At 45.9% G+C, this 18,728-nt stretch overlaps 1 protein-coding gene across 2 annotated transcripts in view; it reads right to left on the bottom strand.

The window, feature by feature from the left end:
• mef2b (myocyte enhancer factor 2b) overlaps nucleotides 1–18,728 on the bottom strand; it is a 33,653-nt gene that overhangs the window by 13,909 nt on the left and 1,016 nt on the right. Inside the window, exon 1 of one of the 2 annotated variants that reach the window (XM_042342750.1) lies at nucleotides 5,842–5,908. The exons of the other annotated variant lie outside the window; for it this stretch is intronic. The gene's annotated coding sequence lies outside the window, so the exon portion shown is untranslated. Of the gene's footprint in view, nucleotides 1–5,841; nucleotides 5,909–18,728 lie in introns of those variants that run through there. 2 annotated transcript variants of the gene reach the window in all.

Here is an 18,728-nt window from a genome sequence, read left to right as displayed (position 1 = left end):
CTTTAACATCCTCCAGAACAGACAGAGGGGACGTCAGTTTAACATTTCATCTGAAGGATGACATCTCTGATAGTGCACTACCCCAGCGCTGCACTAGAATATCTGCCTAGTAGAATAGAATATAGTCTCTCCCGCTCCCCCCCCACCCCTCACCTCACTATATGAAGGGTAGCGTGCAGAATTCCCCTCCTCCCCACGTAATTACCAACCATGTTTAAATTAACATCCCATTTTCTTTTATTTCTTTGTTGTAAACAGTGAGGGTCTCAATGTGACCGGGGAGATGCTGAGTGAAGGATCTACAAGGATAGATCCACTGCTTAATCAACACTTGTTAACACCAGGGAATGACTCAGCCTTGTCTGTGCACGTCAATACAGCTTCCTCCCACTCCCTCCTCTGCATCCCTACTAGGTCGCAAGCAGTCGCCCTGTAAATGAAATTATTTCTTTTTCTTCTGTCTGAAATAACAATCTCTCCTTTTGCTTTCCCAGTGGCTCTTGTTTAATGTGGGTCTTCTTCACTGTAATGTACAGCTCATCCACCCTCTCCTTCCTCACTGACCACCCACCCCACCGCAAAAAATCCTCATTTTCCCCAATCTGGTCTCAATTTGAAGCGCTTTGAGATGTCTCGCAGATGTGATAAGGCACCATATCGGATGCAAGGATTATTATTATTTGGCTTCTGATTTTCTGAGGCCCTTAAAAAGAGCCACATTTTCCACATTGCTAAAAGAATAATTAATCATGCTCCTTATATTTAACATAATGCCTTTCACGTCGGTAAGACGTCTCAAAGCGCTTCACGGGACACACTGTAAAGTGTAGTGACTGTGTATTTCGTAGGCAAAAGCAAACATTAAGGCTGAATTTTCTACAGTTTGCGCAGTCTTAAATTTTCAGACAGCCTGTGGCCTCTTCTTAACCCCAGTCTGTGCGAATGGCTAATAGATGGAGAGAGGGAGGATGATAGGGAGTGAGATAGGGAGGGAGGGAGAGAGGGAGGTTCGTTCACACAGCTTCAAACTGCCACAGGTCTGTCCGTGCTGAACCCTTGGCTGTTTTGCTCGTGTGGGAATCTTCAGAGAACAGAAACTGCTGTTTGGCAAACACTGAAATATTTATGTGCAAACTGGAGCTACGAGCATTCTCCGAGCTTCAGTAACATAAGAGAGAGAGAGAAAGGAGGGGAGAGAGAAGAGAGAGATAGAACGAAAGAGAGGGAGGCAGAAGAGAGCGAGACAAAAGGAAAGGCAGAGGGAGGCATAGAGAGAGAGAGAGAGAGGGGGAGAGGCAGAGACATAAGCAGAGCAAGAGGTTGTCCCCACAGGAGATGACTTTGTGTAGCTGCCTGAGATCAACAGCATGATTCATTCTCCCAGAGATGGTTCCGAGCTCCGTCCCAGAACTTGCTGAGAGCGCGATCTTAGGGCTGGGCTCATAGCTCATTCCTATCGTTGGCATTGACCTAATCCCACAAGACGCCAAGAGCCAACTAACCTTATCGTGTGCTTCATTAAAATATTAATCGGCATTAATTCTAATGGATTCCAATTGAAATTCCAACTGAAAGTATGTTTTTTTCCCCCTTTTGGTTTTATTTAGCATCCAATGTAGGTGTGAATGAACTTGCGCTGGAACAGCCCTATAGCATCGCACCCGAGTGGCCATTAGGCAATGTGAGCCCAGACATGAGGGTCAGTGGAGTATCCAGGGTGGGGTGGGTGGGATTGTGGAGGAGAGAGGACACGCAAATAATTTCCTGTAGGGGGCGTGGGATAGTGATCAGGAGCAGGAACTTTGGAAGTGATCACCGTTTCTTAGCCAGAAGCAGTGAGGCTGCTTATAGCATTGTGTCCCAATGAGATCGGTGAACGCAGCCAAGACTAGAGATTAAACCAGAGGCCTTCCAGGTCTCTACAGCTCAATACTAAATTGTCAGCACATTTAACAACTCAGCTGGGGAGAGGGCGGTGGATATGGGGGGGGGGGGCGGCGTAGGGAATAATTCATTGTGCTTCTGATTTGAGGATTGCCTTGTCCCTACAAATGGCCATTGGAGATTGGATAAGAGCTATCAATCTTGGTTTGTTATCTTCCAAGTTCTATCTCTTTCTTTACCTAATCTTTCCTTTGCCGCTCACTCCAAGACGAGTAAATTAGGAGAGAGGCCAGGCCAAGAGGGAGAGAAAAACCCTTCTTGGGAGTCAGTCTGGCTTAGTTGGTATCACTCTCGGCCTCCGAAGCAGAAGGTCGTGGATTCAAGCCCCACGTTGGAACTTTGTGCTCATATTCCAGGCTAACTAACATGCAGTGCTGGTGGAGGGCTGCATTATCGGTGGTGCGGTCCTTTGGATGAGAAATTAAAACCAAAGTACTTCGTGTCTCCATTCAGGTTAATGTTAAAGATCTCACGATAGTTTGAAAAGAGAACTGTGTCCTGGTTTCCTTATGTCCGGGCCAACAAGCCCTCAGTTGGTCATTTACAATATGGCTGTTTGTAGACCATTCCTGGCCACATATTGGCCTGTAGGCGTAATCGCCTACAAATACACAGTCACTACACTTAGCAGAAAAATCTGTGAAGTGCTTTGAGAAGTTCGTAATGAGATAAGACAATGTGATGTACCAAATGCAACAATTATGGTTATTATTATTATTTTTGGAAAAAAATTCTAAAAACATTTCTCTCCCTCAATACCCTGATCAATAATACTAATAATCCTTGCATTTGATATAGCTCCTTATCACGTCGTTGAGACGTCTCAAAGTGCTTCACAGAATATATTGCAAAGTGGATTGACTTTAAATGACTTTAAAATTTTTCAATGGCATAAAAGCACCTTGGGACGTCCTCACGATGTGAATGGCGCTTTATCTATGCGTGCAATTTGTTGTTGTTTCTTTTCAACTCGGTTCCCTGCTCCACCGCCACCGCATTTGTCAAGCGCTTTGATATTTTTTTTTCTCTTCGCCTGAACTGAGCTATATTAATTCAAGCAGTTGGTTGTGGTCGCATGTGAGCGAGGAGTGAAACAGACAGAGAGTCACGAGAGAGAAAGAGAGAGAAAAAGAGAAAAAGACTTCAGTTTTTCTGGGAAATTACTGGACAGGAAGTGTTAGCGAGACCCTGGTTCACAGAGCCCACAATGCATCGTGTAGGGAATCAAGAGACGAGCTGATGCTAATGTCGTGGAAACAAAAACCCGTGGCCACCGACCGTATTATAAATAAACTCTCAATAAACAAAGCCAGGGTTATGGTAAACAGGAGTAAAAATACCACTGCAATACTCTGACAAACTGCGAGCCGGGGAGAGAGAGAGCTGAGGCTGTGCAGTGCAGTTCTCTGGGGACAGAAGTTCCCAGTGTTTCAGCTGCTGCTTGTAGCTCAAACAGGGAGGCTATCAGAACGTTCATTACAAAGCTCTGAGTCTTATTACTGAACGGGGCTGTAAAACAAACCCAGTGGGTTCGCAAGAGGCCCTCAGTTTCAACAGGAAAACTCATCATGTACAATAATTAAGATAGATAACGTCTATGATGTCAAACATCTCCAAAATGCCTCGCTGAGATTCTGCTGAGTGTAGGGACTGTTTGTTTTCCACGTAGACAGCAGCCAATTTGCAGGCATCGATGTCCTGACAAACCGCCATGAAGTGAATGACCAATTTTATTTATTGAGAAGATTGGGGATTTATCAAGCGCTCCAGGATGCTACCCTGGTGAGAGGTGCTATATCAATGCAAGTTGTTGTTGTTGATTGTTAGCCAAGACTCCCTTCTCTGTTCGAAAAGTCCCGTGGCATTTCTTAACATCAAACCAACCAGGCAGATGGGACTTCGGTTCAAAGTCTCATCCGAAGGACAGCACCTCCGACAATAAGGTGTTTACAGCCGGACTGTGAGCTCAAAGTCCAGGCTTCAAGCCGCAACCTTCTGACTCAGAGGCAAAAGTGTTGCCAACTTAGTCATAATGACACCTATGAGCTCACTGTGACAATGATGTCAAAATCCAGACATGGGGGTTTAAACCCACAACCTTTTGATCTGGGGGCGAAAGTTCCACTACCGGAGCCAGGCAGGCAGCAGTTTGAAAAGTTTCTATGTCACCTAAACATAAGGGGAGGGAGGGTGATATTCATCAATTCATTTGCGTTATTTCCAAGCTACGTTAAATAGGAGTCGTTCTCTCTCTTACTGACAACTTCTTGAAATCATAACCAACAACAACTTCCATCATCCTTCCCTTTCCCCTGCTCTCTTTTCCTTTTCCTCCTTCTCTCCCTCGCTCGCTGGCCGTCTCTCCCCCCCACCCCAACCCTGTTGCCCCTTCACCCACAAGCTACTTCGAAAAAAACAAGCCCAACTCCGCAGAAAGTATTTTTCAGGTTGCTTCCGCTAGTCATTTCCAGGGGTGACATTACACTTGTGGCCTGCCAGTACCTTTGACTGGAGGTTTAAGTGGCTGGAGTTGAGTGACAGAAGCTATATTTAGCAAAAGTCTGTGCAATCTGAATTTACCAACGGAAATAAGTGTCTCCATTCCCACGACCCCTCTCTCACTCAGTCTGTCAACACACAAATGGCAGCAATAGTCACGGCAATGGCATCTGCCCCCACCCCCAGTGCAGTTAGATTCATTCCTCATAAGGGTATAACAAAAGTGCCCAGATACAGCAAGCCAAGTTTAGAGGGACCCAAGGGTCCTTTCTCACCACCCCCCCCCCCCACCCCCCCACACTCCCCTCGGATATAGAAGCCAGCAGCTTTGCGTCCCTGTGTGACAATGTTCCCGGGGGCAGCTCCGACAATGCAGCCTGACACGTAAAGGACATTGTCAAAATGCCCGATTGTCACAATACACATGGTCATGTTCGTCTTGGTGAAGCATGTTCATTATGGAGAAAGGGACACTCTGAGGTCAGGTGCAGCAAGGCTAGGCACAGAGTAAAATACTCTCCCTTCTCTCTCACTCTCTCTCTCTCTGTCTCTCACTAATCTGCTCCAAAATGCGGGCTGGTCACACACCCATTGCTAAACAAAAAACTGTTGATATATCCCATCATTTTTTTCTAACGGAATACAGATGAATCATCTGAATCGGCCTAGCCTTTTATACATTGCAGTATCTCAAAGTGTGTCACATGGAACAGCTGTCAACTGCCACGACTGTGTATTTTGTTGGCAAATGCGGCGTTCAATTTGCACTCAGCAATGTCTCGCAAACAGCGATGAAGTGAGTGACCAATTTCATCTGGTAGTGGGGAGGAGGGGGTGGTGGTTGTCTTGTTTCGAATAGTCCCATGGCATCTTTAACCTCTTCCTGAACTGCCACAAGGCAGAACCTCGGTTTAGTCCGACTCAAAAGACAGCGCTTCCGACAATTACAGAGCTCCCCCAATACTGCACTGGAGTGCCAGCATGGACTGGGAGCTCAAATTCTCAAATTGGAATTTGAACCCACAAATTTCTGCCCCACAGGTGAGAATGTTTCTAAATTAGACACGCTGACAAGTCAACAAGTAAGAAAAAGACATGCATATTTAGAGATTGGTATAAGTTGGGCCCTTAGGTGCATACCTGCCCCAACCCAGTGTGACATTTTCCAATTTCTCATGCCAACCTATGTTGCTCATCCGCTTCCTCATGGACTTTTCAATGAGCCCCACAAAAAGTCCCAAGTCGCAAGATACATCTGCAGGCAAGGCCCAGGCATTGGCCTACATCTAATGATAAGGACAAGTCTCCAGGGCTGTTTGCTGTACCATATAACTCAGACTTATATTAACCGTGAACTGTCCCCTCTGTGAAGGACACGAAACTTAGAACAGATCTGACCTTCTAATTATAAAAAACAGCTGGAAGCTGGGATGAGAGGTGGGGGTTCTGGAAGGAAGAGATCAGATGAACTGAAGAGCCTCCTTCATCCAAAACCGATCTTGTGACTGGAAACCCCTTCACTCTCAATATTTGCAATGGATTTACCCCTTTCGGTTCCTAAGAAAAAAGTCTGAAATTTACATATTAATTTCCCTTCCATCCACCCACCTCCACACCAATTATCTTCTGCATCTCTTCCGCTTGAAGGAACTTTATTCACGTTGTCTTCTACTGGGGGACATTTGCACAGGTATCTTCCATGACCTTACTCAAGTTATTCATGAGTGAACCTTGGCAGTGTGCGTCAGCCTGACAGGTTGAGTCACAGGCACGTGCTTTCAAGACCCACTTTCACCTCTGGATGAGAAGGGTGTGGGTTCAAGCCCCACGTCGAGACTTGGAATCACACAGTTTAAGTTGACACTTGAATGCAGTGCTAAGAGGTGCTATCCTTCGGATGAGACGTTAAACCGAGGTCCCATCTGCCTGTTCAAGTGCATGTTAAAGATTCGATGATAATAATAATCCTTGCATTTGATATAGCGCTTTTCATGTCTTCTAGACATATCAAAGAGCTTCACAGACTATACTGTAAAGTGAATTGACTGTACATTTTGTGGACGAAACGCGGCAGCCAATTGCGCACAGCAGTGCCCCACAAATGCTCGTGGATTGAAGTGACCAATTTCTTATTGTGCTTTTTTTTCTTGAGGAATTATTATCAGGGGTGTGGAGTAAGGAAACTTGACCAAGGTTTTGCCCTGCCGGAAATCGAACTCAGGTCTCTTGCTTGCGAGGCGAGCGCTCCAACCACGAAGCTCCACATGGAGTCCGATGGAACTGTTTGAAAAATGGCGCTTGTCCCTGTGTCCTGGTCAACAATCTCTCAAATACAAAAGGTCCCTCCATCAATGACTTTCTGTGGGATATTACTGTGTGCAACTGGCTGCCCTGTTTCACCCACAAAATATACTGTCAATTCGTTTTACTATTCCGTGAATTGCTTTGATATCTCAACGATGTGATATCAAATGCAAGTACTATTATTATTATGCTTTTCGATTGCTGAGTGGGGTGGGTGGTTTATGACAGTCCAATTTTATCCAACCATGGTGTTTTCTTCCACAATCATGGGGGGGCAGGGAAGGAGGTGGGAGGACTTCTGGATAGGGACCAAGAGCAAAAGTCTTGGCCCTTCCCTAACCCCAATGACAGCCTCAACTGTTGCTCCAGCAGGGATCGAAGATGCTGTAGAGGCATGTGAGGAAAATACCCCTCCGTCCATCAGGACGCTATTAGTGTTCTGCCCACACCTCAGTGCTGCACCTCAATGCTCAAATACTCTTACCAACTACCACACCTTGTGGCTTCTCAGACTAAGAGGGAGGGAGGGATGGGAGAGGTGTTCCTGACTCTATGATTATGGAGAGTGATGAAAATCTTCCCCACAGTTCTCAGTGGCTGGCTGATATATTAAAACTCCAGCGCGCTAATCTGACTGGAAAAGCCTTGTTTTTTTGCCGACCTGGGTCTTTATTTTTAGCGTCATCGACAGGATTCTAATTATGGTCCCTCACGCCTGGACAAGTTATTTTGGAGTCTGGCTAGTCATCAACTTCAGGTTCGTTTCACACTCTCCCCGTTCTTAATCTGAATTCTGTAATGCCAATTCAAAGAAAGAGTGTGGGAGACAAGAGGAGAGGTGGTGGGGAATCTTTGCCTTTCTCTTATCTTGGCTAATACCTCTCTCTCTCTCTCTCTCTCTCTCTCACTCCCTCTCTCTCTCTCATCCAGTTAGAAATAAGATGAGAGAAGATTTCTTCACAAAACAGGGTGTGAATTGCACAGCCTCAGAAGGCAGCTCTTACAGGCAGAGGCAAACAGGATGGTTGAAAGGGGGTTAGACAGATGCTTTGGTTGTAAAGGGTGTTAAGGGGGTGTGGAAAAAAAAGTGGTGGGATGAGATGAGATGAAGAGATCTTCATGATCTGTTGGAACTGGCTCAATGGGCTGAATGACCTCCTCCTGTTCCTAAACGCCCCACTGAAAGCTTATTGCAAACAGATCACTCAAAGAGTCAGCGGGATTCAGCAGAAGCTACGAAAATCAAACAATTTGAATGCACCTCGCCATCTGGTTTGACATGTTTTCCATTAAAAGCTAGAGCGCTTTTTATCCAGAAATGAGCTTTAATCCCTCGGCTCAATACACTACCATCATTTATTCCCTTGGCCCATTACCACCAAATCTCAAAGAGGCCTAATTCCTTTAGAGGGTGGCTTGCATGTCAGCGGGGCCTTGGTGAAGCTACAAGGAAAACTTTTGAGGCCTAATGCTTTGTGAGTGCAGAGAGTTACGGATAGGGTTGAGGTGAAAGAGGGAAGGTAAGGAGGCGAGGGCAAGTCTTGCTAAACATACACCACCCCAAACTGAACAAGACAATATTCAACAACCTTGAAGAGAGAGAGAAAAATCAAAAGCCCCTGAAGTAGGCTAACTTCAAGGGAGATAATTGGTAAATTCTCTAAGGATATCTCTGTGTCTAATGAGCACCTTAGCCATTAATCTCAACCAGAGCGAGAGGCATCTCCTGGGGAAACAGTCTTTGAAGCACCCCGAGTGCAAACTTCATTAGCTATCTATTAAATTGCAGTCTGTGTTCACAGCCAGGGGTTGAACGTAATGCTATCTCGTAGCCAAGCAAAGTGTTGTTTTCATAGCCGGGAGCCTCACTGAAATAAAATGCTTCACAATCAAACTATCTGAATGCGCCCCACTATCTATCATGCTTCCTTCTCGCACTCTCCTCACCTCTTCTTATGATAGGTTGCTTCAAACTCCCTGCCGAATCTTCCAGTATTAAGGTCTCTACGGGAATCGCGATGCTGCCTAGCATGCAATGAATTTCCAATGTCCCACAAGTAGACACTGGGGGGTAAGCAGTACCTTGAGACACTAGTCCTAGACACGTTCATTGCCTCATAGGGATGTGCCTTGCTTTCACTCATTGGTTCAGATCAAGCCACCACACTGCACCAGCCCAAAGTCATTTACTCTTACAGTTTCAGCAATAAACAGTTAGGAAATCATTGTCCATCACATCCTGGGAAGCCAGTTAGGCAACTTCTGTCATAGACTGTCACACCTAACCCTACATCCCAAAGAGCTGAGACTCCAATGAGACACCCAAGGAAAGGAGACAAGATGTTCACATTGGATAGCCCAACAAGAAAACTGGTGTAAAGTGATAATTTACCAATAGATATGTATGATACACGATAGAGTGGATAACCTCTTTGTCCTCCCTGCCCTACTGCTCCGTGATCCCTTTATTCCAATAGTGGACTCTTGAAAATTGAACACAGGAATATGAATTATAATAATAATGATAATCCTTGTATTTGATATAGCGCCTTATCACGTCGTTGAGACGTCTGAAAACGCTTCACGGGATATAATGTAAAGTGGATTGACTGTCTGTTTTGTGCGCGAAACTCAGCAGCCAATCTGCTCACAGCAGTGTCCCACAAACAGTCGTGGAATTATCTCAAGCCTGGATGAAACAGAGGCACGGTCATTTGACTTAAGATGAAGACCTGTTTTGCATTTGGATCCATTGGCCTAGAGCAGATCCATTTGAGCGCTCAGTGTAGCAGAAAGCCACCAACGCCCCTGGAAGCACTCAAGCTAACTCGTAGAGTTATTGGTCAAATCAGCTGCGATTTTCTGGCACGTTGACTTCAGCTTCCTGTACGTAGGGTAACCAGTGCTGTGCTGACAAGATTCCAGGAATAGACAGCAACTTCTGCATTTCACATTCTCAAGTTTTGTTTCGTGAAACTGCACCTCGAGAGGATATAGAAGAAACCATCCCCCCCCCACCCCGCAACACCGCCCCCCCCCCCCACCCAATACATCAATACATCAAAGCCTATTCTTGTCAGCAAACGTGGCGGTTTCTGCACTTGGCTCCTGTAAGATGGCTTTTGGAAAGCAATTAAAGAATACAAGGTGCTGAAATCTCCGCCAGTGAACCCAACTTCACAACAAGAGCCCCCAGTGAGTTTCACAGATCTGGGTAATGAGAGCAAAGCCTGTGTTTCCCCAAAGCCAACAAAATTCCCATTAACCACTTGCTCTCGTACCATGCATCCCCATTCTTGCCGAGCTCAAATCTCTTAAACAAACCCTAAGGTAGATGCCAAATGGCCCAGTGGTCTGGTAGTCTTCACATAGAGGTGGGGTCTTGTTTGACATGTGAGTTGGGGATAATCGTGTGTTGGGGGAGGGGGTAGTTACAGGGGGTCAAAAGGATTTGGAGAGGAAATCATATCTCCACATGGATTGCATCACATGGAGTGCATTTGCTTTCCAGGTGCTGATACATTCATTGCTTTGAGCGCTATAATCCAAGATTTGCTCAGATTTTCTCCCCATTACGAAGGGGCACAGGTTCAGAGCGTTCAGGATAGAGACTAGGAAGTGTGGACAATGGACTAATGAATGGAAACAGCATGTTATTGTCATGAGAAACTAGAAATAGGAGTAGGCTATTCAGCCCCTCAAGCCTGTTCCACCACTTTATAAGATCATGGCTGATCTGTACCTCAAGTAGTTACCTGCCCTTGCCCCATACCCTGACCTAACAAATATCTATGTATCTCCGGCTTGAGAAGACGGTAGGGTAGGTATTGTGGAAGGATGAGACTGAGATCAAACTCTTGACCTCATTCGAAACCTCTCTTGTGATCTTGTGACTAGCTTACACCCCACCTGTAGTCAATCGACACATAACAATACTGAGAATCAATAACTGGTCCCTGTGGAGTGGCCTGTAATTTCTGATTATGTACAGAGGGCACTGAAAAATCATGTCACGTTACTCTTCATCTCAGTCAATGTGTAGAAAGTGCCTGACCTTTGCCATTAACCTTTCACTTCCCCTTCTGCTGGACTCTGCTCTTGCTCACTGTGTACTTACCGTGAACAAAGAATGAAGAAGTGAGAAAGGTGGTGTGTGGGCGTGTGGGCAGGCACGCCTGGGGTGTTGGGGGGTGGGGGGGGCTGGGCGAGAGGAAGGGATGTAGCAGAATAGATGTAAAAAGATTTCAACATGAAAAACGTCCCCAAAGGATTAATAACATCAGGAGCCTGATAGGAATTGGTCAAGAGGGAGATTGATGCTAGAGGTGCCGTACTTTGGATGAGATGTATAAACAAAGTCCAAATAGCTGTTCAAGTGGACAAGAAAAACAAATTACATTGTATAGCGCCTTTCACATCGGGAGGAAGTCCCAAGGCACCAAATTATTCACTTGAACAGGTAGCTGGGACCTCATTTTTACATCTAATGCCATGGCACAATTTGAAGAGAGAAGTGAGTTACTCCTGGTGTCCTGGCCAACAATATTCCACATTAATTGGTCATACCCTTCATGGTTGCTTGTGAGATTTAGCTATGCTATGATTTAGCTATAAACTGCCACATTTATCTGCAAATACACAGTCACTGCAGTTGACAGTAATTACCTGTGAAGCTTTGAGACATTTGAACTTGAACAGGCAATGGATCAATTACAAGGATAATGTCCCCCAGAGCAGACCAGTTTCTTCAGGAGAGAGGAGAGGAAACTGTAGATTAGGGAAAATAATCCCTCGCTTCTCCAGATCTGAAAGTTCCCGGTTTTATTGATCAAATCCCAAACCCAGGCAGTGGGATTCTTCATATTTGCTAATCTTTTTCCGCAACAAGGAAAAAGGCAGTGAACAGCATGATCATGGGTAAGTGTAAATGCATTCGCAGGACACACAGTCAGAGTGACACAAATACAGTGGCTTTCACCTTGGAAAACATCTCAAAACGCTTTACAGAGATGATAGAGATGGGAGGGAGATGGGGTTTAAGGAGGAAAAGGGATTTGGGGAGAGAATTTCAGAGTATATTCAGCAGCTCAAAGCTCAGCTTCCAATGGTGGGACAGAGGGTGTGAGAAACGAGCAGTAGAGAGATCAGTAACAAAAACAAACTTCAGCGCTTGTGAAGCTTCGAACAGGGAAGATAAACGTCTCAAAGCAGTTCACAGACACCACGGGGGAATCGCCGAACAGTTAAGCAATGGTATCGCAGGTAGAGAGCTCAGTCTAAGCACTGAACGGATTGGCTCTGATAACAAGGACTGTTATTAGAAAACAGTGCGTGGGTTTTGAAGAAACTGATGAGATTCCTTAATTTTTTTTAAAAAAATTTAAGTGACGCAGTGGAAAGTTGTAGCTGTGCCACAGTTTGAGATGGCACAGCTCCTCTGGGCAAAATTTGGCAAAACATTCAAACAAAGCAGACTCTCTCTCTCTTTCTTTCTCTCTCTCTCCCCCACCTCCCTGTCTCTCCCTCCGCACACTGCAATCAGAATCACTGTAAATTTATTCAAAGGCATAAGGATAATTCAAATGAGGAGCAACACATGCAAACTCTTGTTCAGACACGACTGAAGACCTTCCCCTTTGACCGCTCTTGCAGTCACCTCCTCCCCACCCCTAGCTCGGTGTTAAGCCCTCTGCCTCGCGTGAAGGGCACTATATGAATGCAAGTTGTTGTTGCACTTTTGAGACGAGCGAACTTTTGTCACTCAGAAATGTGGAAAGATACACAGCCCTGCCCAGCCCGGCTCCCCCCACCCCTCGCCTCAACGGTCAGCAATCAGTTTCCAACCCTGAAGTGGGCCAGAACGAATAATTGTTGGGACTGACATCCTGTGCCTTGTGGATGCTCAGACTTGCGCAAGCAGCAACAAAGTGAACGGTCCATTAATCTGTACCAACAACAGCAACAATTTGCGGTTATATAGTGCCCTGCACGTTAGGGTCGCTCGGTTGATCAACAGGACCGGAATTGGGACCAGCTGAGATCTACGTAAGTCACTACCTTCAATAGTAACTGTGGTGCAAGACACTTGGACGTCAAACTGGTGTGGAAAGGAGAGACACAGTGAGCCATTAAGTGGAGCAAGTACCTACACTTTCACAGCACTGGGTCAGCCTTCTCCTTTAACAGATCACCCCCACTTGAAAGGGTGAGTTCCCCTTTAAACCCAAGTCCGTATGTGGGAAGCACTAACGCGGGGTGGAATTTACCTCCTGGGAGAAGAAAAGGTCGGGAATTGCTGACAGTTAGCAAACCTGAACTAAAATAATGTGGTTCAATTAAATATTTAGAGGACAGCTGCATGATTGCCTTGTGCTCGGGCTTGCTCTCGCTCAATGATACACGAAAGGCTTTTCAAATGGGGCCTCTCCTCCTCCTCCTCCTCCTCCTTCACTCTCACGCCCCACGGAATATTTTGTTAAAAAAAACATTGTTTTATTGCTACGAATTTCACGTGCCTCCAAAGTGAGAGACGTCATCGCTGGGAAATGGATTTTTTTCTTTTTTTTTTGCAAAAAGCATTTTGGCTCCCAGGTCAGCTGTACCATGAGTTAGACACAGATTAAAGCTCTCTCTCCCTCTTTCTCTCTGCGCTGTTCTATCCAGTACTCCAGCGCAGGTTAGATACGGAGGAAACCTCCTTCTACTGTGCTCCCTCGACCTCAGAAGAGCACCCTCTACTGTACCAATATGACATTTGTCATTTGGGTTTGAGCTTGTTTCAGTACAGAACTGGGGGAGTCCAACCTTGTTGGGAGTTGCCATCATCGAGTAAGACTTTATAACCAAGGTCCTGTCTGCCTGTTCGTGCAGTTCAGGTGGACGATAAATGGCATTATTAATATCTCTCATCCAATATTCACACTGCTGTGCAGAACATCGCTGGCACTGATTAGCTACTTAGTGCCTTTGCCTATAAAGCAGTCACTTCACTTCAAATTAAATCAATGTGTGAAGCGCTTTGAGGTATTTCCTAATGATAAAATACGGGCTCAAAAACAAGGATTTTCTTATATCGTTAAGTTCAAGGCTTTCCCTCAACAACAACAGCAAAATTACATTTGTAAAGCGCCTTTCACATCAGGAGGACATCCCAAAGGTGCTGAAAAGTTTTGTTAACAAACGTCTGTAGGTTGGCCGTACAGGTGACTGGTGCCTTTTGAATCTCAGTCTCCCCCTCAGTCTGTCCCCCGTATCTCCCCCCATTTCTCCCCCTCTGAGCTAACGCTTCCAATTATAGCAGTCACCTTGTCACCGCCAACTTTCCCTTTAAATCCCAAATAGAACAATAGTCTCCACCCCTATGAAACCATTCTGATAGTAATGAGTGGCTGTCTCACTCCCGCTGTTCCACAAACTCCATAACACATGTGTACACACAGGACACTTAATTGTATTTATAAACACAAAACCTTGTAATTTTCTCGTTCTGATGTCAGGCCCTGCACGAGCACAACCTGTAATTTGCATCCTCCGATGTCATTCAGACAGGAACATGATTCAAAAAGCACAGAATTCACCTGTGCGCGCAACCTACAGACTCTCGTTCCAAAGCTACAAGACTTAAAGGCAGTTGAAGGAAACTTATCGCACCTTTTGCGGACTCTTAAATGGGAGTTTGAGAGTCAGGATCAAGGCGGATCAAGCAAGGTACAAAGTGACCAAAGGCGCAGCTGGAGAGTTAGGTTTAACAACAAGGAGAGAGTAGGAGCGTGAGGTGGAGTGGGAATTTGAGAGGGAGTGTCAGAGAGAGTGTGTGTGTTTGTGTGTAGGTGAAAGGGGAGCTATCAACGGATAACTTGGCTGCCGATGGTGGGGTACAGGCGGGGAGGGGGAAATGTGCAGAAGGCCTGAGTTTGTGAGGTTAAGGGGAGGGGGTAAGCAGACAAGACAGTGAGGCTGAACGAGATTGCAGTGGGAAACAACAACAACTTGTGGGGTAGCGTCTCGGAAGGCTTGGAGAAAGTGGGGAGAGGAAGCGGAGATAGGAGTTGGTCAGAGGGTTGGAGACTGAATTTGGTATCCCATTAACGGCTTTCGGAGAGAGTGTAACTGGACTTGCTATAAATCTACCTGCCGTCACCAGGGCAGACTACAAGCCCAAAAAACCCAGTAAGGACAAGGCTCGAGTTTTAGAGCTTTCACCCCACCCCCTCTTCTATCACTTGCGAGCATCACTTTTTTTTATATAACAATTCCTCCGCACACTGAGCTTTAAAGACATGTTCGAGACACATGTAGGAGGCTGCAGCCATCTGCTCTGCACTTCCTCGCTGACTCACTCAGCGCAACACATACTATCTCTCACACTGTTGAGTGGGTCTAATCCTTCGAGTGTCAAAATCCTAGTGCTGATCTTAAAATCCCTCTATGCCCTTGCCCCCAACTTTACCTCTGCCATCTCCTCCATCCCCGTTCTCTCTCACTCTCTCTCACACACACATACCACTTACACTCAGGCTACTTATCCCTCACCTGCTTCCATTCCATCATCAGCGGTCGAGCATCCAGCTGCTACACCCCTGCTCTCTGAAACTCCCATCCAAGTTCTCACCAACTCAAAATCCTACGACCATGCTTTCAGTCACCTTTCCCCAATCTGCCCTTGTCTTCCCATTTAACACTGTGATCCGCACTTTCCCTTTAAGCTCTTCAATGCACTATCCCAATAAGGTGCAGTTAAATGAAAAGTTTTTCTAATTGATGTTGCATTCCCCCTCACCTCTCCAATTGGGACCAAGAAACAACAACAATTTGCATTTATATAGCCCCCTTCAGGCGAGCAGTGCCTCAGACCATTTAAGGAGCGTTTAAAAAACACACTGAACTTGTAATTCTGAGGAACAGAGTTGGGAGTTTTCCCCACGAGTAGAGGGAATCAACTACCCAGCCAGCACCATCTTTGATTTTAAGACAACTCAATCTTGCGGGAGTCAGGAGATATTTCAGGAGTCGCTGTCAAGCTTCACACATGACCACTGTTCACTTGATGAGGTTACAGATGAATTTCATCATCTATGGCGATTCATCTCTCTCCCTCCCTCTCTCGCTCCCCTGCCCCACATTCAAAAAGTGTAAGAAAGGGCAGAGTTTATTGTAACAAAGCTTGGTTGTACTATTTTATGTTTTGGTCACAAAATATACAGTAAATTCACTTTACAGTATATTCTGTGAAGTGCTTGAGACACCTCTAAGACGGAATAAAGCGCTATATCAAATGCAAAGATTATTATTATCATTATTATTGTTATTACTATGATGTGCAATTTCCCCTTTTCTCCACTGAAGGGTTAATATCTACTCTCTGATCAGTCCGGGTGAAGAGAAGGGTCATAAAGTGCTGAGAATTCAGAAAGGGTTTAACCGTTGCTTTCCCGTTCATAGTCATAGGATTAACCCTGACAAAATCACAACTAGGGACAGAAAGGGAGACAGAGAATGAGATGGAGAGAGAGAGTGAATGAAAGAGAAAGCCAACAGCTATAGCTCACTGACTTATTTGTACAAATAAAAGAGCCTCATGTCAGCCCCTCAGAGAAACCTTGGGTCAATTTTCATTATAATTCTGTTTGAAACTAGACATCATCTCTGGGAGATAGTTATTTAATAATAATAATCCTTACATATACAACAACAACAAAATTACATTTGTAAAGCGCCTTTCACTTTGGGAGGACGTCCCAAGGCGCTGAACAGACAGAATTTTGTACCCGAGCTGGTGGTCGGGATCGTGGAGGGTGGGTGGGGCGGGGGGGAAGCAGGAAGATGGAAAGCGCGATCAAAAAGGAGGATCTTGAGATAGGTCTTGAAGGTGGAAAGGGAGGGGGCGAGGGATGGAGGATGGCGTTCCAGAGGATGGGGGCAGAGTGGCAGAAGGCCCACCCGCCAATAGTGGGGCGAGCGAAGTGGGGGACGAGTAAGATGGTAGGGGCTTAGGAGGTCGCAGAGGTAGGGGGGAGCAAGACCGTGGAGAACTTGCTTGGAAGGCGAGGACCAGGATCTTGAACTTAATCCTCTGTGGGATGGAAAGCCAGTGGAGTCGGGCGAGGATAGGGGTGATAGGGTCATGGAGCCTGGTGCGTGAGAAGACCCGGGCTGCAGAGTTCTGGATGATCTGCAGCCTATGGAGGGAGGAGTTGGGGAGGCCGACAAGCAATGAGTTTGCATAGTCGAGCCTCGATGTAATGACAATATACACACTTTGACTGTGTATTTTACTCGCCCCCTCCCACCACCAACACTCCCTCCACACCCACTACCACCACCCCCATCCTACCCCCATCCGTCCAGCGTCAGCTCAAGTGCAGGTGTTAAATTGTACCATTTCCTTTGCACTGTTCACTCAAATAACTTACTCAGCTTTTCCCCTCAGCACTCCCACTAGGACTAAGTGTGATTCAGTGACCTGTTCTGATATGAACAAGTGCTGTGTCACAGCAGACCAGGAGAGACTATCTCTCCCCACCACCCACCTCATTTATTTTACGTTCTGGAGGCGAGGCAACTGCTACGTGAAGTATGTTACATCATTTCACCCCCCCACCCCCCACACCCCCGCCTACACCCACCCCTCCCCCACAAAAAAAGTACAGAACTGACCAGGTGAGTTTAGGAAATGTGACCTCCTAACCCTATCGCGAATCGAAAAAAAACATTCCTCTATGACCAGCGGAACGGCAGACAGCCCCTGAAATAGCGGACACATATCCAGTTATTCACCCGCTTCCCAAACATCTCGGATGAAAAAGCTTGAAGGGTTCCCAAGGCCAACAAAATACCCGAGATCTAAAGAAGACATCTTTGCTGCCATGCGCCAAATCTGCAATTGTCATTCCATCTACCTGCAAAAAATTCATCAAAATAATAATCCTTGAATTTGATACAATTCACTCAAAGCGCTTCACAGGATACACTGTAAAGTGGATTGACTGTGTATCTTGTGGGCGAAACACAGCAGCCAATTGCCCACTGCAGTGTCCCACAAACGGTCGTGGATTGAATGATCAAATTACTATTTTTTACATTTTATTTTGTTACTGGGAAACCAGACTGGTCTGCGATAGTAGCTTCCCCCCTCCCCCGGCCCCCACGTGGGGTGCGGAGGTCCTGGGGTGCGTTGTTAACCCTGTGAGCCAAATCCCTAATGGGGCGGATAATCCTAGCTGGACAAGCACCAGACCGGACAAGGGTCACAAATCGTTTACTCATAGAATGTTTATACCGGGGAAGAGGTCACCAAATAATGTGGTTTCTCTTGATTCTAACACCCGGCTTGGGTGCAAACCCTTAACTATCCAGTGCCTTGGGACGTCCACCCGATGTAAAAGATATGTAACAAGATATGTGTATTGGACCCTGTGAGTTTGGCCTGCAGAATAGTCATTGCAAAGGAAATTATATATATCTATATATATTTAATTTCCTTCCTCTCACTTAGGTGGTGACCCACCCCACGTGGGGGCCGGGGGAGGGGGGAAGTTACAGGCACCAACCATCCTCTAGTACATGGCCAGTACGAGACGGTGCAAGATGATGGGAGTCTTGTAGCATAGTGATTAGAGCACTCGCTTTGGAAGCGAGAGGACCTGGGTTCGATTCCCAAACGGGGCGAAACCTCAGGCGAGTTTCCTTACTCCACACGCCTCTGTTCACATTACAGTAAGTAAGGAACTTGGTCGATTGGCGGATCACTTTCCGGGGGTAATAATTCCAATAATAATAATAATAATTTGGTCACTCAATCCATGACTGTTTATGGTCCACTGCTGTGCCCACAAAATACACAGTCAATCCACTTTACAATACATTCTGTGAAGCGCTTTGAGATGTCTCAACGACGTGATAAAGTGCTATTATTATAATTATCTTCTTGCATGAGCCTTGACGGTGAGCGAAGGCAGGATATTCGACCGTGCCAGGCTTCA

This window comes from Callorhinchus milii, unplaced genomic scaffold, assembly GCF_018977255.1.
Source record: "Callorhinchus milii isolate IMCB2004 unplaced genomic scaffold, IMCB_Cmil_1.0 Scaffold21, whole genome shotgun sequence".
NCBI lineage: Eukaryota > Metazoa > Chordata > Chondrichthyes > Chimaeriformes > Callorhinchidae > Callorhinchus > Callorhinchus milii.
Note: the sequence above shows the minus strand (reverse complement) of the source record. Positions and strands in the feature narration are given on the sequence as shown.